Here is a 24,265-nt window from a genome sequence, read left to right on the forward strand (position 1 = left end):
GTATTATTTAGATCCAAGAAAAGACATATGACAATGTTGTTTTCAATACAAATGAAAAAAATCAATGTGTTTTCATTAGAATTAACTAAAATGTTCCTAATTTACCGTTTATCTTACCGATGGAAGATGTACACGTAAAACCGCTCTATTCCGGCTGAAACGTCGATATATGCAATAAAAACCGAACTTCTCCCCTTTTCAATATCCTACTCAGTATTTCAACGAGAAACAAATAGATGATTAAAGGTGAAGTAATTAATTTTATTATCTAATCAATTACGTGTTTGCATAATTTTTATCGTATATTTAATGAATTAATACCAATAAACTGGACCTTCACAAAAACGTGGAAAAACGTCAAAATATTGCCTAATTCAATGATATTTTGTTTAAATTACATAAAGGAAAAGGGGATGATAAACATCAAAATATTGCTAAATTCGATGATGTTTAGTTTGAAACAAAATGCAAGAAAACTTGCTTAAAATGCAATATTATGCAAAAATCTGAAATATGAAAGCCAAATCACATATCGTGATACTACATGAAATAGTATCGAAATATTGGTAAAATGAATATATTTACGTAATATCAAACTACATGAAAAACGTGAAGAGAGTCACTATTATTCTAAATTTGTGGATTTTAACTTCGAATCATAAAGCGAGGTTTCGTATTATTTAGATCCAAGAAAAGACACATGACAATGTTGTTTCCAATACAAATGATAAAAATCAATGTGTTTTCATTGGAATTAAGTAAAATGTTCCTGATTTTCCGTTCATATTACCGATGGAAGATGTACACGTAAAACCGCTCTATTCCGGCTGAAACGTCGATATTTGCAATAAAAACCGAACTTCTCCCCTTTTCAATATCTTACTCAGTATTTCAACGAGAAACAAATAGATGAATAAAGGTGAAGTATTTAAGTTAATTATCTAATCAATTACGTGTTTGCATCATTTTTATCGTATATTTTATGAATTAATACCAATAAACTGAAAATTCACAAAAACGTGGAAAAACGGCAAAATATTGCTTAATTCGATGATATTTTGTTTAAATCACATAAAGGAAAAGGGGATGATAAACGTCAAAATATAGCTAAATTCGATGATGTTTAGTATGAAACAAAATGCAAGACAACTTGCGTAAAATGCAATATTATGCGAGAATCTGAGATATGAAGGCCAAACCACATTTCGTGACACGACATGAAATAGTATCGAAATATTGGTAAAAATGAATATATTTACGTAATATCAAACTACATGAAAGACGTGAAGAGTCACTATTATTCTAAATTTGTGGATTTTAACTTCGAATCATAAAGCGAGGTTTCGTATTATTTAGATCCAAGAAAAGACATATGACAATGTTGTTTTCAATACAAATGATAAAAATCAATGTGTTTTCATTAGAATTAACTAAAATGTTCCTGATTTTCCGTTTATATTACCGATGGAAGATGTACACGTAAAACCGCTCTATTCCGGATGAAACGTCGATATATGCAATAAAAACCGAACTTCTCCCCTTATCAATATCTTACTCAGTATTTCAATGAGAAACAAATAGATGATTAAAGGTGAAGTATTTAGGTTTATTATCTAATCAATTACGTGTTTGCATCATTTTTATCGTATATTTAATGAATTAATACCAATAAACTGAAAATTCACAAAAAACGTAGAAAAACGGCAAAATATTGCCTAATTCGATGATATTTTGTTTAAATCACATAATGGAAAAGGGGATGATAAACGTCAAAATATTGGTAAATTCGATGATGTTTAGTATGAAACAAAATGCAAGAAAACTTGCTTAAAATGCAATATTATGCAAAAATCTGAGATATGAAGGCCAAATCACATATCGTGATACCACATGAAATAGTATCGAAATATTGGTACAAATGAATATATTTACGTAATATCAAACTACATAAATAACGTGAAAAAAGTCAATATTATTCCAAATTTGAGAATTTTAACTTCAAATAATAGAGCGAGGTTTCGTATTATTTAGATCCAAGAAAAGACATATGACAATGTTGTTTCCAATTCAAATGATAAAAATCAATGTGTTTTCATTAGAATTAACAAAACAGTTCCTTATTTTCCGTTATTATTACCGACGGAAGATGTACACGTAAAACCGCTCTAATCCGGCTGAAACGTCGATATATGCAATAAAAACCGAACTTCTCCCCTTTTCAATATCTTACACAGTATTTCAACGAGAAAAAAATAGATGATTAAAGGTGAAGTATTTAAGTTTATTATCTAATCAATTACGTTTTTGCATAATTTTTATCGTATATATAATGAATTAATACCAATAAACTGAAAATTCACAAAAACGTGGAAAAACGGCAAAATATACGGCTAATTCGATGATATTTTGTTTAAATCTCATAAAGAAAAAGGGGATGATAAACGTCAAAATATTGCTAAATTCGATGATGTTTAGTATGAAACAAAATGCAAGAAAACTTGCATAAAATGCAACATTATGCGAAAATCTGAGATATGAAGGCCAAATCACATTTCGTGATACTACATGAAATAGTATCGAAATATTGGTAAAAATGAATATATTTACGTAATATCAAACTACATGAAAAACGTGAAGAGTCCCTATTATTCTAAATTTGTGGATTTTAACTTCGAATCATAAAGCGAGGTTTTATATTATTTAGATCCAAGAAAAGACATATGACAATGTTGTTTCCAATACAAATGATAAAAGTCAATGTGTTTTCATTGGAATTAACTAAAATGTTCCTGATTTTCCGTTAATATTACCGATGGAAGATGTACACGTAAAACCGCTCTATTCCGGCTGAAACGTCGATATTTGCAATAAAAACCGAACTTCTCACCTTTTCAATATCTTACTCAGTATTTCAACGAGAAACAAATAGATGAATAAAGGTGAAGCATTTAAGTTAATTATCTAATCAATTACGTGTTTGCATCATTTTTATCGTATATTTTATGAATTAATACCAATAAACTGAAAATTCACAAAAAACGTGGAAAAACGGCAAAATATTGCCTAATTCGATGATATTTTGTTTAAATTACATAAAGGAAAAGGGGATGATAAACGTCAAAATATTGCTAAATTCGATGATGTTTAGTATGAAACAAAATGCAAGACAACTTGCGTAAAATGCAATATTATGCGAAAATCTGAGATATGAAGGCCAAACCACATTTCGTGACACGACATGAAATAGTATCGATATATTGGTAAAAATGAATATATTTACGTAATATCAAACTACATGAAAGACGTGAAGAGTCACTATTATTCTAAATTTGTGGATTTTAACTTCGAATCATAAAGTGAGGTTTCGTATTATTTAGATCCAAGAAAAGACATATGACAATGTTGTTTTCAATACAAATGATAAAATTCAATGTGTTTTCATTAGAATTAACTAAAATGTTCCTGATTTACCGTTTATATTACCGATGGAAGATGTACACGTAAAACCGCTCTATTCCGGCTGAAACGTCGATATATGCAATAAAAACCGAACTTCTCCCCTTTTCAATATCCTACTCAGTATTTCAACGAGAAACAAATAGATGATTAAAGGTGAAGTAATTAATTTTATTATCTAATCAATTACGTGTTTGCATCATTTTTATCGTATATTTAATGAATTAATACCAATAAACTGGACCTTCACAAAAACGTGGAAAAACGTCAAAATATTGCCTAATTCAATGATATTTTGTTTAAATTACATAAAGGAAAAGGGGATGATAAACATCAAAATATTGCTAAATTCGATGATGTTTAGTTTGAAACAAAATGCAAGAAAACTTGCTTAAAATGCAATATTATGCAAAAATCTGAAATATGAAAGCCAAATCACATATCGTGATACTACATGAAATAGTATCGAAATATTGGTAAAATGAATATATTTACGTAATATCAAACTAAATGAAAAACGTGAAGAGAGTCACTATTATTCTAAATTTGTGGATTTTAACTTCGAATCATAAAGCGAGGTTTCGCATTATTTAGATCCAAGAAAAGACACATGACAATGTTGTTTCCAATACAAATGATAAAAATCAATGTGTTTTCATTGGAATTAAGTAAAATGTTCCTGATTTTCCGTTCATATTACCGATGGAAGATGTACACGTAAAACCGCTTTATTCCGGCTGAAACGTCGATATTTGCAATAAAAACCGAACTTCTCCCCTTTTCAATATCTTACTCAGTATTTCAACGAGAAACAAATAGATGAATAAAGGTGAAGTATTTAAGTTAATTATCTAATCAATTACGTGTTTGCATCATTTTTATCGTATATTTTATGAATTAATACCAATAAACTGAAAATTCACAAAAACGTGGAAAAACGGCAAAATATTGCTTAATTCGATGATATTTTGTTTAAATCACATAAAGGAAAAGGGGATGATAAACGTCAAAATATAGCTAAATTCGATGATGTTTAGTATGAAACAAAATGCAAGACAACTTGCGTAAAATGCAATATTATGCGAGAATCTGAGATATGAAGGCCAAACCACATTTCGTGACACGACATGAAATAGTATCGAAATATTGGTAAAAATGAATATATTTACGTAATATCAAACTACATGAAAGACGTGAAGAGTCACTATTATTCTAAATTTGTGGATTTTAACTTCGAATCATAAAGCGAGGTTTCGTATTATTTAGATCCAAGAAAAGACATATGACAATGTTGTTTTCAATACAAATGATAAAAATCAATGTGTTTTCATTAGAATTAACTAAAATGTTCCTGATTTTCCGTTTATATTACCGATGGAAGATGTACACGTAAAACCGCTCTATTCCCGCTGAAACGTCGATATATGCAATAAAAACCGAACTTCTCCTCTTTTCAATATCCTACTCAGTATTTCAACGAGAAACAAATAGATGATTAAAGGTGAAGTAATTAATTTTATTATCTAATCAATTACGTGTTTGCATCATTTTTATCGTATATTCAATGAATTAATACCAATAAACTGAAAATTCACAAAAACGTGGAAAAACGGCAAAATATTGCCTAAATCGATATTATTTTGTTTAAATCACATAAAGGAAAAGGGGATGATAAACGTCAAAATATTGCTAAATTCGATGATGTTTAGTATGAAACAAAAAGCAAGAAAACTTGCATAAAATGCAATATTATGCAAAAATCTGAGATATGAAGGCCAAATTACATATCGTGATACTACATGAAATAGTATCGAAATATTGGTAAAAGTGAATATATTTACGGAATATCAAACTACATGAAAAACGTGAAGAGAGTCACTATTATTCTAAATTTGTGGATTTTAACTTCGAATCATAAAGCGAGGTTTCGTATTATTAAGATCCAAGAAAAGACATATGACAATGTTGTTTCCAATACAAATGATAAAAATCAATGTGTTTTCATTAGAATTAAGGGGGCATATTGTTATAAATTGTTATAAATTAAAAGTTGTTAAATTTGCTTATAAATTTATTTATTAATGGGTATGGAAAGGGCTGCAACTGTTCCAAGTTTCACTATCTCACCCTAAACAGAAAAGGAGAAAAAAAATACACAACATATTATGCAACGATTTTTCAACATTTTCAAATAATTTCAGGGAACACATGTGCCAACAAAAATCCTTTCTATAACACTCAGATATTAAAAGTGGCATATAATAAAGGATTGCTGTGAGTAGTTTTATCAAAAAAGTGTTTAGTGCAATAATATAATTATTCAAAGTTACCCTTCCAAATATATGCAATATATGATGTTTATAAATTTCTATAAAGTCAACAAATGGACTTTGGACTAAAATGTCTACAACATTCTGTAGAAGCACAAACTCTACATATAAGGTGTAATTTGCATGTAAATAGATTAATAAATGAAAGCTATGAAGTACTTTGAAGTTGTAAATTACTTTCCTGAGTAAAATAAAAATCAAAGTTCGGCCACCTGTAGCTGAGCTTGACTTCGACAGATTTCGTTCATAATTGGCACCCTTGCAGATAGGCATCCATTAAGCAAGGTGTGCAAGTTTCATGCAAATCCCTTGATAACAAACGAAAAAAAAATTGGCCCAAAAAAAGAAGAAAAAAAAAAAAAAAATTGCATATAAATATATTGCACATACTTATTACTACTATTACAAGTGTTTGTGCTTCTACAGCACATAGTAGACATTTTAGTTGACACATGTGTTCCCTGAGATTATTTGAGAATGTTGAACATTCGTTGCATAATACGTTGTGTATTTTTTTTCTCCTATTCTGTTTAGGGTGTGATGGTGAAACTTGGACCAGTTGCAGCCCTTTCTATAACCATTTCATAAATAAATTTATACGCAAATTGAACAACTTTTAATTTATAACGATTTATAACGATATGCCCCCTTAACTAAAATGTTCATGATTTTCCGTTTATATTACCGATGGAAGATGTACACGTAAAACCGCTCTATTCCGGCTGAAACGTCGATATATGCAATAAAAACCGAACTTCTCCCCTTTTCAATATCCTACTCAGTATTTCAACGAGAAACAAATAGATGATTAAAGGTGAAGTAATTAATTTTATTATCTAATCAATTACGTGTTTGCATCAGTTTTTATCGTATATTTAATGAATTAATACCAATAAACTGGACATTCACAAAAACGTGGAAAAACGGCAAAATATTGCCTAATTCGATGATATTTTGTTTAAATCACATAAAGGAAAAGTGGATGTTAAACATCAAAATATTGCTAAATTCGATGATGTTTAGTTTGAAACAAAATGCAAGAAAACTTGCTTAAAATGCAATATTATGCAAAAATCTGAAATATGAAAGCCAAATCACATATCGTGATACTACATGAAATAGTATCGAAATATTGGTAAAATGAATATATTTACGTAATATTAAACTACATGAAAAACGTGAAGAGAGTCACTATTATTCTAAATTTGTGGATTTTAACTTCGAATCATAAAGCGAGGTTTCGTATTATTTAGATCCAAGAAAAGACACATGACAATGTTGTTTCCAATACAAATGATAAAAATCAATGTGTTTTCATTGGAATTAACTAAAATGTTCCTGATTTTCCGTTCATATTACCGATGGAAGATGTACACGTAAAACCGCTCTATTCCGGCTGAAACGTCGATATTTGCAATAAAAACCGAACTTCTCCCCTTTTCAATATCTTACTCAGTATTTCAACGAGAAACAAATAGATGAATAAAGGTGAAGTATTTAAGTTAATTATCTAATCAATTACGTGTTTGCATCATTTTTATCGTATATTTTATGAATTAATACCAATAAACTGAAAATTCACAAAAACGTGGAAAAACGGCAAAATATTGCTTAATTCGATGATATTTTGTTTAAATCACATAAAGGAAAAGGGGATGATAAACGTCAAAATATAGCTAAATTCGATGATGTTTAGTATGAAACAAAATGCAAGACAACTTGCGTAAAATGCAATATTATGCGAGAATCTGAGATATGAAGGCCAAACCACATTTCGTGACACGACATGAAATAGTATCGAAATATTGGTAAAAATGAATATATTTACGTAATATCAAACTACATGAAAGACGTGAAGAGTCACTATTATTCTAAATTTGTGGATTTTAACTTCGAATCATAAAGCGAGGTTTCGTATTATTTAGATCCAAGAAAAGACATATGACAATGTTGTTTTCAATACAAATGATAAAAATCAATGTGTTTTCATTAGAATTAACTAAAATGTTCCTGATTTTCCGTTTATATTACCGATGGAAGATGTACACGTAAAACCGCTCTATTCCCGCTGAAACGTCGATATATGCAATAAAAACCGAACTTCTCCCCTTTTCAATATCCTACTCAGTATTTCAACGAGAAACAAATAGATGATTAAAGGTGAAGTAATTAATTTTATTATCTAATCAATTACGTGTTTGCATCATTTTTATCGTATATTCAATGAATTAATACCAATAAACTGAAAATTCACAAAAACGTGGAAAAACGGCAAAATATTGCCTAATTCGATATTATTTTGTTTAAATCACATAAAGGAAAAGGGGATGATAAACGTCAAAATATTGCTAAATTCGATGATGTTTAGTATGAAACAAAATGCAAGAAAACTTGCATAAAATGCAATATTATGCAAAAATCTGAGATATGAAGGCCAAATTACATATCGTGATACTACATGAAATAGTATCGAAATATTGGTAAAAGTGAATATATTTACGGAATATCAAACTACATGAAAAACGTGAAGAGAGTCACTATTATTCTAAATTTGTGGATTTTAACTTCGAATCATAAAGCGAGGTTTCGTATTATTAAGATCCAAGAAAAGACATATGACAATGTTGTTTCCAATACAAATGATAAAAATCAATGTGTTTTCATTAGAATTAAGGGGGCATATTGTTATAAATCGTTATAAATTAAAAGTTGTTAAATTTGCTTATAAATTTATTTATTAATGGGTATGGAAAGGGCTGCAACTGTTCCAAGTTTCACTATCTCACCCTAAACAGAAAAGGAGAAAAAAAATACACAACATATTATGCAACGATTTTTCAACATTTTCAAATAATTTCAGGGAAAACATGTGTCAACAAAAATCCTTTCTATAACACTCAGATATTAAAATTGGCATATAATAAAGGATTGTTGTGAGTAGTTTTATCAAAAAAGTGTTTAGTGCAATAATATAATTATTCAAAGTTACCCTTCCAAATATATGCAATATATGATATTTATAAATTTCTATAAAGTCAACAAATGGACTTTGGACTAAAATGTCTACAACATTCTGTAGAAGCACAAACTCTACATATAAGGTGTAATTTGCATGTAAATAGATTAATAAATGAAAGCTATGAAGTACTTTGAAGTTGTAAATTACTTTCCTGAGTAAAATAAAAATCAAAGTTCGGCCACCTGTAGCTGAGCTTGACTTCGACAGATTTCGTTCATAATTGGCACCATTGCAGATAGGCATCCATTAAGCAAGGTGTGCAAGTTTCATGCAAATCCCTTGATAACAAACGAAAAAAAAATTGGCCCAAAAAAAGAAGAAAAAAAAAAAAAATTGCATATAAATATATTGCACATACTTATTACTACTATTACAAGTGTTTGTGCTTCTACAGCACATAGTAGACATTTTAGTTGACACATGTGTTCCCTGAGATTATTTGAGAATGTTGAACATTCGTTGCATAATACGTTGTGTATTTTTTTTCTCCTATTCTGTTTAGGGTGTGATGGTGAAACTTGGACCAGTTGCAGCCCTTTCTATAACCATTTCATAAATAAATTTATACGCAAATTGAACAACTTTTAATTTATAACGATTTATAACGATATGCCCCCTTAACTAAAATGTTCATGATTTTCCGTTTATATTACCGATGGAAGATGTACACGTAAAACCGCTCTATTCCGGCTGAAACGTCGATATATGCAATAAAAACCGAACTTCTCCCCTTTTCAATATCTTACTCAGTATTTCAACGAGAAACAAATAGATGATTAAAGGTGAAGTAATTTAAGTTTATTATCTAATCAATTACGTGTTTGCATCATTTTTATCGTATATTTTATGAATTAATACCAATAAACTGAAAATTCACAAAAACGTGGAAAAACGGCAAAATATTGCCTAATTCGATGATATTTTGTTTAAATCACATAAAGGAAAAAGGGATGATAAACGTCAAAATATTGCTAAATTCGATGATGTTTAGTATGAAACAAAATGCAAGAAAACTTGCTTAAAATGCAATATTATGCGAAAATCTGAGATATGAAGGCCAAATCATATTTCGTGATACTACATGAAATAGTATCGAAATATTGGTAAAATGAATATATTTTTGTAATATCAAACTACATGAAAAACGTGAAGAGAGTCACTATTTTCCATATTTGTGGATTTTAACTTCGAATCATAAAGCGAGGTTTCGTATTATTTAGATCCAAGAAAAGACATGACAATGTTGTTTCCAATACAAATTATAAAAATCAATGTGTTTTCATTAGAATTAACTAAAATGTTCCTGATTTTCCGTTTATATTACCGATGGATGATATACACGTAAAACAGCTCTATTCCGGCTGAAACGTCGATATATGCAATAAAAACCGAAATTCTCCCCTTTTCAATTATCTTACTCAGTATTTCAACGAGAAACCAATTAGATGATTAAAGGTGAAGTATTTAAGTTTATTATCTAATCAATTACGTGTTTGCATCATTTTTATCGTATATATTAATGAATTAATACCAATAAACTGGACATTCACAAAAACGTGGAAAAACGGCAAAATATTGCCTAATTCGATGATATTTTGTTTAAATCACATAAAGGAAAAGGGGATGATAAACGTCAAAATATTAGCTAAATTCGATGATGTTTAGTATGAAACAAAATGCAAGAAAACGTGCTTAAAATGCAATATTATGCGAAAATCTGAGATATGAAGGCAAAATCACATTTCGTGACACTACATGAAATAGTATCGAAATATTGGTAAAAATGAATATATTTACGTAATATCAAACTACATGAAAAACGTGAAGACAGTCACTATTTTTCCATATTTGTGGATTTTAACTTCGAATCATAAAGCGAGGTTTCGTATTATTTAGATCCAAGAAAAGACATGACAATGTTGTTTCCAATACAAATGATAAAAATCAATGTGTTTTCATTAGAATTAACTAAAATGTTCCTGATTTTCCGTTTATATTACCGATGGAAGATGTACACGTAAAACCGCTCTATTCCGGCTGAAACGTCGATATATGCAACTAAAACCGAACTTCTCCCCTTTTCAATATCTTACTCAGTATTTCAACGAGAAACAAATAGATGATTAAAGGATGAAGTATATAAGTTTATTATCTAATCAATTACGTGTTTGCATCATTTTTATCGTATATTTAATGAATTAATACCAATAAACTGAAAATTCACAAAAACGTGGAAAAACGTCAAAATATTGCCTAATTCGATGATATTTTGTTTAAATCACATAAAGGAAAAGGGGATGATGAACGTCAAAATATGGCTAAATTCGATGATGTTTAGTATGAAACAAAATGCAAGAAAACTTGCTTATAATGCAATATTATGCGAAAATCTGAGATATGATTTCGTGATACTACATGAAATAGTATCGAAATTTTGGTAAAAATGAATATATTTACGGAATATCAAACTACATAAAAAACGTGAAGAGAGTCACTATTTTTCCAAATTTGTGGATTATAACTTCGAATTATAAAGCGAGGTTTCGTATTATTTAGATCCAAGAAAAGACATATGACAATGTTGTTTCCAATACAAATGATAAAAATCAATGTGTTTTCATTAGAATTAACTAAAATGTTCCTGATTTTCCGTTTATATTACCGATGGAAGATGTACACGTAAAACCGCTCTATTCCGGCTGAAACGTCGATATATGCAATAAAAACCGAACTTCTCCCCTTTTCAATATCTTACTCAGTATTTCAACGAGAAATTTGTTCAATTTGCTTATAAATTTATTTATTAATGGGTATGGAAAGGGCTGCAACTGTTCCAAGTTTCACTATCTCACCCTAAACAGAAAAGGAGAAAAAAAATACACAACATATTATGCAACGATTTTTCAACATTTTCAAATAATTTCAGGGAACACATGTGTCAACAAAAATCCTTTCTATAACACTCAGATATTAAAATTGGCATATAATAAAGGATTGTTGTGAGTAGTTTTATCAAAAAAGTGTTTAGTGCAATAATATAATTATTCAAAGTTACCCTTCCAAATATATGCAATATATGATGTTTATAAATTTCTATAAAGTCAACAAATGGACTTTGGACTAAAATGTCTACAACATTCTGTAGAAGCACAAACTCTACATATAAGGTGTAATTTGCATGTAAATAGATTAATAAATGAAAGCTATGAAGTACTTTGAAGTTGTAAATTACTTTCCTGAGTAAAATAAAAATCAAAGTTCGGCCACCTGTAGCTGAGCTTGACTTTGACAGATTTCGTTCATAATTGGCACCCTTGCAGATAGGCATCCATTAAGCAAGGTGTGCAAGTTTCATGCAAATCCCTTGATAACAAACGAAAAAAAAATTGGCCCAAAAAAAGAAGAAAAAAAAAAAAAAATTGCATATAAATATATTGCACATACTTATTACTACTATTACAAGTGTTTGTGCTTCTACAGCACATAGTAGACATTTTAGTTGACACATGTGTTCCCTGAGATTATTTGAGAATGTTGAACATTCGTTGCATAATACGTTGTGTATTTTTTTTCTCCTATTCTGTTTAGGGTGTGATGGTGAAACTTGGACCAGTTGCAGCCCTTTCTATAACCATTTCATAAATAAATTTATACGCAAATTGAACAACTTTTAATTTATAACGATTTATAACGATATGCCCCCTTAACTAAAATGTTCATGATTTTCCGTTTATATTACCGATGGAAGATGTACACGTAAAACCGCTCTATTCCGGCTGAAACGTCGATATATGCAATAAAAACCGAACTTCTCCCCTTTTCAATATCCTACTCAGTATTTCAACGAGAAACAAATAGATGATTAAAGGTGAAGTAATTAATTTTATTATCTAATCAATTACGTGTTTGCATCATTTTTATCGTATATTTAATGAATTAATACCAATAAACTGGACATTCACAAAAACGTGGAAAAACGGCAAAATATTGCCTAATTCGATGATATTTTGTTTAAATCACATAAAGGAAAAGTGGATGTTAAACATCAAAATATTGCTAAATTCGATGATGTTTAGTATGAAACAAAATGCAAGAAAACTTGCTTAAAATGCAATATTATGCAAAAATCTGAAATATGAAGGCCAAATCACATATCGTGATACTACATGAAATAGTATCAAAATATTGGTAAAATAAATATATTTACGTAATATCAAACTACATGAAAAACGTGAAGAGAGTCACTATTATTCTAAATTTGTGGATTTTAACTTCGAATCATAAAACGAGGTTTCGTATTATTTAGATCCAAGAAAAGGCACATGACAATGTTGTTTCCAATACAAATGATAAAAATCAATGTGTTTTCATTGGAATTAACTAAAATGTTCCTGATTTTCCGTTTATATTACCGATGGAAGATGTACACGTAAAACCGCTCTATTCCGGCTGAAACGTCGATATATGCAATAAAAACCGAACTTCTCCCGTTTTCAATATCTTACTCAGTATTTCAACGAGAAACAAATAGATGATTAAAGGTGAAGTATTTAAGTTTATTATCTAATCAATTACGTGTTTGCATCATTTTTATCGTATATTTAATGAATTAATACCAATAAACTGAAAATTCACAAAAACGTGGAAAAACGGCAAACTATTGCCTAATTCGATGATATTTTGTTTAAATCACATAAAGGAAAAAGGGATGATAAACGTCAAAATATTGCTAAATTCGATGATGTTTAGTATGAAACAAAATGCAAGAAAACTTGCTTAAAATGCAATATTATGCGAAAATCTGAGATATGAAGGCCAAATCATATTTCGTGATACTACATGAAAAAGTATCGAAATATTGGTAAAAATGAATATATTTTTGTAATATCAAACTACATGAAAAACGTGAAGAGAGTCACTATTTTTCCATATTTGTGGATTTTAACTTCGAATCATAAAGCGAGGTTTCGTATTATTTAGATCCAAGAAAAGACATGACAATGTTGTTTCCAATACAAATTATAAAAATCAATGTGTTTTCATTAGAATTACCTAAAATGTTCCTGATTTTCCGTTTATATTACCGATGGATGATGTACACGTAAAACAGCTCTATTCCGGCTGAAACGTCGATATATGCAATAAAAACCGAACTTCTCCCCTTTTCAATATCTTACTCAGTATTTCAACGAGAAACAAATAGATGATAAAGGTGAAGTATTTAAGTTTATTATCTAATCAATTACGTGTTTGCATCATTTTTATCGTATATATAATGAATTAATACCAATAAACTGAAAATTCACAAAAACGTTGAAAAACGGCAAAATATTGCCTAATTCGATGATATTTTGTTTAAATCACATAAAGAAAAAGGGGATGATAAACGTCAAAATATTGCTAAATTCGATGATGTTTAGTATGAAACAAAATGCAAGAAAACTTGCATAAAATGCAATATTATGCGAAAATCTGAGATATGAAGGCCAAATCACATTTCGTGATACTACATGAAATAGTATCGAAATATTGGTAAAAGTGAATATATTTACGTAATATCAAACTACATGAAAAACGTGAAGAGTCCCTATTATTCTAAATTTGTGGATTTTAACTTCGAATCATAAAGCGAGGTTTTATATTATTTAGATCCAAGAAAAGACATATGACAATGTTGTTTCCAATACAAATGATAAAAGTCAATGTGTTTTCATTGGAATTAACTAAAATGTTCCTGATTTTCCGTTCATATTACCGATGGAAGATGTACACGTAAAACCGCTCTATTCCGGCTGAAACGTCGATATTTGCAATAAAAACCGAACTTCTCACCTTTTCAATATCTTACTCAGTATTTCAACGAGAAACAAATAGATGAATAAAGGTGAAGTATTTAAGTTAATTATCTAATCAATTACGTGTTTGCATCATTTTTATCGTATATTTTATGAATTAATACCAATAAACTGAAAATTCACAAAAAACGTGGAAAAACGGCAAAATATTGCTTAATTCGTTGATATTTTGTTTAAATCACATAAAGGAAAAGGGGATGATAAACGTCAAAATATTGCTAAATTCGATGATGTTTAGTATGAAACAAAATGCAAGAAAACTTGCGTAAAATGCAATATTATGCGAAAATCTGAGATATGAAGGCCAAACCACATTTCGTGACACGACATGAAATAGTATCGAAATATTGGTAAAAATGAATATATTTACGTAATATCAAACTACATGAAAGACGTGAAGAGTCACTATTATTCTAAATTTGTGGATTTTAACTTCGAATCATAAAGCGAGGTTTCGTATTATTTAGATCCAAGAAAAGACATATGACAATGTTGTTTTCAATACAAATGATAAAAATCAATGTGTTTTCATTAGAATTAACTAAAATGTTCCTGATTTTCCGTTTATATTACCGATGGAAGATGTACACGTAAAACCGCTCTATTCCCGCTGAAACGTCGATATATGCAATAAAAACCGAACTTCTGCCCTTTTCAATATCCTACTCAGTATTTCAACGAGAAACAAATAGATGATTAAAGGTGAAGTAATTAATTTTATTATCTAATCAATTACGTGTTTGCATCATTTTTATCGTATATTCAATGAATTAATACCAATAAACTGAAAATTCACAAAAACGTGGAAAAACGGCAAAATATTGCCTAATTCGATGATATTTTGTTTAAATCACATAAAGGAAAAGGGGATGATAAACGTCAAAATATTGCTAAATTCGATGATGTTTAGTATGAAACAAAATGCAAGAAAACTTGCATAAAATGCAATATTATGCAAAAATCTGAGATATGAAGGCCAAATTACATATCGTGATACTACATGAAATAGTATCGAAATATTGGTAAAAGTGAATATATTTACGGAATATCAAACTACATGAAAATCGTGAAGAGTGTCACTATTATTCTAAATTTGTGGATTTTAACTTCGAATCATAAAGCGAGGTTTCGTATTATTTAGATCCAAGAAAAGACATGACAATGTTGTTTCCAATACAAATTATAAAAATCAATGTGTTTTCATTAGAATTACCTAAAATGTTCCTGATTTTCCGTTTATATTACCGATGGATGATGTACACGTAAAACAGCTCTATTCCGGCTGAAACGTCGATATATGCAATAAAAACCGAAATTCTCCCCTTTTCAATATCCTACTCAGTATTTCAACGAGAAACAAATAGATGATTAAAGGTGAAGTAATTAATTTTATTATCTAATCAATTACGTGTTTGCATCATTTTTATCGTATATTTAATGAATTAATACCAATAAACTGGACATTCACAAAAACGTGGAAAAACGGCAAAATATTGCCTAATTCGATGATATTTTGTTTAAATCACATAAAGGAAAAGGGGATGATAAACGTCAAAATATTGCTAAATTCGATGATGTTTAGTATGAAACAAAATGCAAGAAAACTTGCTTAAAATGCAGTATTATGCAAAAATCTGATATATGAATGCCAAATCACATTTCGTGATACTACATGAAATAGTATCGAAATATTGGTAAAAGTGAATATATTTACGGAACATCAAACTACATGAAAAACGTGAAGAGAGTCACTATTTTTCCAAATTTGTGGATTTTAACTTCGAATTATAAAGCGAGGTTTCGTATTATTTAGATCCAAGAAAAGACATATGACAATGTTGTTTCCAATACAAATGATAAAAATCAATGTGTTTTCATTAGAATTACCTAAAATGTTCCTGATTTTCCGTTTATATTACCGATGGAAGATGTACACGTAAAACCGCTCTATTCCGGCTGAAACGTCGATATATGCAATAAAAACCGAACTTCTCCCCTTTTCAATATCTTACTCAGTATTTCAATGAGAAACAAATAGATGATTAAAGGTGAAGTATTTAAGTTTATTATCTAATCAATTACGTGTTTGTATCATTTTTATCGTATATTTAACGAATTAATACCAATAAACTGAAAATTCACAAAAAACGTGGAAAAACGGCAAAATATTGCTTAATTCGTTGATATTTTGTTTAAATCACATAAAGGAAAAGGGGATGATAAACGTCAAAATATTGCTAAATTCGATGATGTTTAGTATGAAACAAAATGCAAGAAAACTTGCGTAAAATGCAATATTATGCGAAAATCTGAGATATGAAGGCCAAACCACATTTCGTGACACGACATGAAATAGTATCGAAATATTGGTAAAAATGAATATATTTACGTAATATCAAACTACATGAAAAACGTGAAGAGAGTCACTATTATTCTAAATTTGTGGATTTTAGCTTCGAATCATAAAGCGAGGTTTCTTATTATTTAGATCCAAGAAAAGACACATGACAATGTTGTTTCCAATACAAATGATAAAAATCAATGTGTTTTCATTGGAATTACCTAAAATGTTCCTGATTTTCCGTTCATATTACCGATGGATGATGTACACGTAAAACCGCTCTATTCCGGCTGAAACGTCGATATTTGCAATAAAAACCGAACTTCTTGTCGGAAAATCCGACACCATTTAATATCATACAGACAGATAATAAGTGCTGCTGTATTACCAACAAGTTACCCATAGAAAACGTAACTTGTAGTGGAATTACCGTCTATAGAAAACGGGATATCATCACCACATACTATTATAATTCACCAGCTATTCTGCTGGGAATTATTCTTAAATACATAAGTCTTTGGACTTTACCATCATAAAACCATCTTATATAAATTAACTTAATTATCAATATTAAAGTAGAGTAAATGTGACCCTTCTATCACTTTCTGAAATCTGGACAAAGTAGGCCAGGCGTCAGTGGGGAAGGGGGGCAGCCATTGTTGTGTCACCTCCGAGACGTGTGGAGCAAATTCGGCTCCTATCATTCTGGACAATGTCGGCCAGTAACGTCAATAGGATGGAGTGTTAAACAGCCATTGTTTATATTGAGACCAGAGGCTCACACGGGAGCAAATTCGGCTCCTGTTAATTTACTTGGACGTAGTGTTATGGAAACCAAAGGTACCATCTCCAACACGATGTCTACAATTCAAGTTAAGTCTATCCGAAACCCGTTTATCATTCATTTATGGCCATTAATGTCAGGATATAGGGTGACCCGGTTAGATCGCGAAATCGCCTCAAACTAAAGGTAATTAAGCCAGGTCTTCATGTTCCATGTACTGTATAGTGTTTTCTCTGATATAGCTTGTCATATATAGGATTCTGGCTTCACAGTTAGCGCCCTTTTGACAGGTCAAGACGAGGAAGAGTTTGTGCACCAGTTACCTGGGTGATATGGAAGCTACCTCAAAGAGGATAATTTGGTGTCTACACCCTAGTAATACCTGGTGGACTAACCTGCTGTACTATAAGATAAGGAACCTCTTCAATGTATGTAGTCTATTCTTGTAGTTTGATTGGCTGCATATATATTAATATAATAAACCCCCCTAATGTGTAGAGGATCGATTTGTGAGATTATGAGATTATCGCAGAAATACAGTCCACTTATCATTATACAAATTGCTATCGAAGTATATAAATTAACGTAAATATAAATTCATATAAATTAAATAAATATAAATCTCACAGGTCGGTTCCCACATTATTTGGACCTTCGGAACCGGAATATTCGGTCCTATGAACCCACATTTGGTCATCTTAGTACCGGATGAACCAGTTAACCAGTGGATTCATTAAATAAACTAGTGCAGTGTTATTTAAACAAAGCCAGCAGTCAAGACGGCAGCGTAGCCTCGAGGGAGCTCAGGAGCCTCCCTCAGCCCAGTTCAGCTTCGTCAGCGGTTTCATGCACACCCACAGATATTTGGTGGCGTGTTATTTCGTGAAATGACAGCGCTAATATAGAAACCAGCCAAATTAGTGACTGTGTCTTCGCGAGATTGTTCACGGATTTCGTGGTGTTACATTTCGCGAGAGATTATCTACGAATTTTGTGGAGTTTATTTCGCGAGGTCACTAATAATATTTAATACTTCTAGATAATATTAGAAGTTTCATAGAGGCTAATTAAGAGGCTATTATCAATAATTGTGTATATTATTTCTCCAAAATAGAGAATTATTTAATATATATTGCACTAGTGATCACAGTATAATATTTACTAATTGCCAACCCACAACAGGGTAGGATATTAACCATTGACTAGTTGAACTATTATCGTTCATCCTAGTCCCATTATTACCATAGTCAGTTGTACTATATTGAACAACCTAACACCATTAATGAATGGTCCAGACCCTATTTTGGGTGTAATTTTTATCAACTCGAGTTGAGTTGTATATATAATAATTTACTTATGATCATTACACCTTTGAGTGATTAATTAGTGTCTATTCCATCCTAGGGTGATATAGAAGAGCTAACCTAAAGGTACTTCCAATGACACTGGTTTATCACTCAAATCATTAGTGTGTATGATTGTATATATATAATGTGTATTAATTTTAAGTGCTAACCTCTAGTAGAGGTAGGATTATTGCCTAGTGAGTTCAGAATTTACCCTAGGCTACCATTAGTGTTTGTTCAGTATTATGAGCAGCCCAAGTACAAGCCCCACAAGGCTTCACCAACTAGCCAGGATGGATAATGCAGGGAGAATGAAAAGAACCCTTGCAGGTCTTAAAGGCCACTTAACAAGACAGATCAAGAAATGTGAAGATTTGTCACAACAATCTCAAGTTGATTATGCTGACCTGGAAAGCTATTATCAAGCAGCTGCAGGTAAATTTGAGCAAATCAAATGCCAAATGGCTGTCCTTGTGGGGACAGACTACTACCATCAATTCATTGGTAGCCCTACTAAATATCAGGGCATAACCATGTTAAACTCTGCAGGAGGTAAATTACTCTCAGGCCCAGTATCAAGCCTGAGGAGACCTATGCCTGCAGATAAACAATACCAGTAGAAATCTAAATTTGTCAGCTGATTATATTTCTCCAGTAGCATTATACTAAGGAGATTACAGCTGACTATAGTAACAGAGGTTGATGTTAGTATCATCATTTAAAGCTGAAGATGAGTTCATGAGGCCTCAGTGGCAAATCAGTGAACAGTAGCCTAAAACAGCTACAAGTCACTGCGACCAATGTCACTGAACCCACTGCAGTCTCAGAACCATACTTTACTTTAATGATGAGCTATTCAATCTTCTGAATCAATTAACTAAATTAAACCCCAATAAATTTGATGACTGATTTGATACATTTATTATTTAATCAAGATGTATTCCATGGGCCTCAGTGTTTATATATCAGTGACCAGTTACCTGAAGAAACTTCAAGTTATATCTAATGTCACTGATCTCACTGCAGTCCCTGAATCATACTTGACTGTAGTACTTGATCACATCCAGTCTTCTGGGTTAAATAATATGTAATTAGGCTTGAATATTAGCCTTTCAAGAGCTGACAGGGAAATGAAATCGCATTAGACTTCTAACCCCTGCAACTCTAGTACGGGACATCCGTCCTGTACGAACAGACGCACAAATGTGTGATTACTAACTACTAACATCAAATTAATCTAATAATTCGAAGGAGGAGTATCGGTGTTCGTCTGTTCTAATTAGGACTTCGACCCGTGAGCAGCCCCCTGGGGAATTATGTCGGAAAATCCGACACCATTTAATATCATACAGACAGATAATAAGTGCTGCTGTATTACCAACAAGTTACCCATAGAAAACGTAACTTGTAGTGGAATTACCGTCTATAGAAAACGGGATATCATCACCACATACTATTATAATTCACCAGCTATTCTGCTGGGAATTATTCTTAAATACATAAGTCTTTGGACTTTACCATCATAAAAACATCTTATATAAATTAACTTAATTATCAATATTAAAGTAGAGTAAATGTGACCCTTCTATCACTTTCTGAAATCTGGACAAAGTAGGCCAGGCGTCAGTGGGGAAGGGGGGCAGCCATTGTTGTGTCACCTCCGAGACGTGTGGAGCAAATTCGGCTCCTATCATTCTGGACAATGTCGGCCAGTAACGTCAATAGGATGGAGTGTTAAACAGCCATTGTTTATATTGAGACCAGAGGCTCACACGGGAGCAAATTCGGCTCCTGTTAATTTACTTGGACGTAGTGTTATGGAAACCAAAGGTACCATCTCCAACACGATGTCTACAATTCAAGTTAAGTCTATCCGAAACCCGTTTATCATTCATTTATGGCCATTAATGTCAGGATATAGGGTGACCCGGTTAGATCGCGAAATCGCCTCAAACTAAAGGTAATTAAGCCAGGTCTTCATGTTCCATGTACTGTATAGTGTTTTCTCTGATATAGCTTGTCATATATAGGATTCTGGCTTCACAGTTAGCGCCCTTTTGACAGGTCAAGACGAGGAAGAGTTTGTGCACCAGTTACCTGGGTGATATGGAAGCTACCTCAAAGAGGATAATTTGGTGTCTACACCCTAGTTATACCTGGTGGACTAACCTGCTGTACTATAAGATAAAGAACCTCTTCAATGTATGTAGTCTATTCTTGTAGTTTGATTGGCTGCATATATATTAATATAATAAACCCCCCTAATGTGTAGAGGATCGATTTGTGAGATTATGAGATTATCGCAGAAATACAGTCCACTTATCATTATACAAATTGCTATCGAAGTATATAAATTAACGTAAATATAAATTCATATAAATTAAATAAATATAAATCTCACAGGTCGGTTCCCACACTTCTCCCCTTTTCAATATCTTACTCAGTATTTCAACGAGAAACAAATAGATGAATAAAGGTGAAGTATTTAAGTTAATTATCTAATCAATTACGTGTTTGCATCATTTTTATCGTATATTTTATGAATTAATACCAATAAACTGAAAATTCACAAAAAACGTGGAATAACGGCAAAATATTGCTTAATTCGATGATATTTTGTTTAAATCCCATAAAGGAAAAGGGGATGATAAACATCAAAATATTGCTAAATTCGATGATGTTTAGTATGAAACAAAATGCAAGAAAACTTGCTTAAAATGCAATATTATGCAAAAATCTGAAATATGAAAGCCAAATCACATATCGTGATACTACATGAAATAGTATCGAAATATTGGTAAAATGAATATATTTACGTAATATCAAACTACATGAAAAACGTGAAGAGAGTCACTATTATTCTAAATTTGTGGATTTTAGCTTCGAATCATAAAGCGAGGTTTCGTATTATTTAGATCCAAGAAAAGACACATGACAATGTTGTTTCCAATACAAATGATAAAAATCTATGTGTTTTCATTGGAATTAACTAAAATGTTCCTGTTTTTCCGTTCATATTACCGATGGATGATGTACACGTAAAACCGCTCTATTCCGGCTGAAACGTCGATATTTGCAATAAAAACCGAACTTCTCCCCTTTTCAATATCTTACTCAGTATTTCAACGAGAAACAAATAGATGAATAAAGGTGAAGTATTTAAGTTAATTATCTAATCAATTACGTGTTTGCATCATTTTTATCGTATATTTTATGAATTAATACCAATAAACTGAAAATTCACAAAAAACGTGGAAAAACGGCAAAATATTGCTTAATTCGATGATATTTTGTTTAAATCCCATAAAGGAAAAGGGGATGATAAACGTCAAAATATTGCTAAATTCGATGATGTTTAGTATGAAACAAAATGCAAGACAACTTGCGTAAAATGCAATATTATGGGAAAATCTGAGATATGAAGGCCAAACCACATTTCGTGACACGACATGAAATAGTATCGAAATATTGGTAAAAATGAATATATTTACGTAATATCAAACTACATGAAAGACGTGAAGAGTCACTATTATTCTAAATTTGTGGATTTTAACTTCGAATCATAAAGCGAGGTTTCGTATTATTTAGATCCAAGAAAAGACATATGACAATGTTGTTTTCAATACAAATGATAAAAATCAATGTGTTTTCATTAGAATTAACTAAAATATTACTGATTTTCCGTTTATATTACCGATGGAAGATGTACACGTAAAACCGCTCTATTCCAGCTGAAACGTCGATATATGCAATAAAAACCGAACTTCTCCCCTTTTCAATATCCTACTCAGTATTTCAACGAAAAACAAATAGATGATTAAAGGTGAAGTATTTAAGTTTATTATCTAATTAATTACGTGTTTGCATCATTTTTATCGTATATTCAATGAATTAATACCAATAAACTGAAAATTCACAAAAACGTGGAAAAACGGCAAAATATTGCCTAATTCGATGATATTTTGTTTAAATCACATAAAGGAAAAGGGGATGATAAACGTCAAAATATTGCTAAATTCGATGATGTTTAGTATGAAACAAAATGCAAGAAAACTTGCTTATAATGCAATATTATGCGAAAATCTGAGATATGAATGCCAAATCACATTTCGTGATACTACATGAAATAGTATCGAAATATTGGTAAAAATGAATATATTTACGGAATATCAAACTACATGAAAAACGTGAAGAGAGTCACTATTTTTCCAAATTTGTGGATTTTAACTTCGAATCATAAAGCGAGGTTTTGTATTATTTATGTGGGAACCGACCTGTGAGATTTATATTTATTTAATTTATATACTTCGATAGCAATTTGTATAATGATAAGTGGACTGTATTTCTGCAATAATCTCTTAATCTCACAAATCGATCCTCTACACATTAGGGGGGGGGGGGTTATTAAATTAATATATATGCAGCCAATCAAACTACAGAATTAACTACATACATTGAAAAGGTTCCTTATCTTATAGTACAGCAGGTTAGTCCACCAGGTATAACTAGGGTGTAGACACCAAATTATCCTCTTTGAGGTAGCTTTCATCACCCAGGTAACTGGTGCACAAACTCTTCCTCGTCTTGACCTGTCAAAAGGGCGCTAACTGTGAAGCCAGAATCCTATATATGACAAGTTATATCAGAGAAAACTGTACATGGAACATTGAAGACCTGGCTTAATTACCTTTATTTTGAGGCTTCCACGTGATCTAACCGGGTCACCCTATATCCTGACATTAATGGCCATAAATGAATGATAAACGGGTTTCGGATAGACACTTAACTTGAATTTGTAGACAGCGTGTTGACAATGGTACACCTTTGGTTTCCATAACACTACGTCCAAGTAAATTTAACAGGAGCCGAATTTGCTCCCGTGTGAGCCTCTGGTCTCAATATAAACAATGGCTGCCCTCCTTCCTCCCTCTGACGCCTGGCTTACATTGTCCACATGTCAGAAAGTGATAGAAGGGTCACATTTACTCTACTTTAATATTGATAATTAAGTTAATTTATATAAGATGTTTTTATGATGGTAAAGTCCAAAGACTAATGTATTTAAGAACAATTCCCAGCAGAATAGCTGGTGAATTATAATAGTATGTGGTGATGATATCCCGTTTTCTTTAGA

This window comes from Procambarus clarkii, chromosome 20 (genome assembly GCF_040958095.1).
Source record: "Procambarus clarkii isolate CNS0578487 chromosome 20, FALCON_Pclarkii_2.0, whole genome shotgun sequence".
In the NCBI taxonomy this organism is placed as follows: Eukaryota; Metazoa; Arthropoda; class Malacostraca; order Decapoda; family Cambaridae; genus Procambarus; species Procambarus clarkii.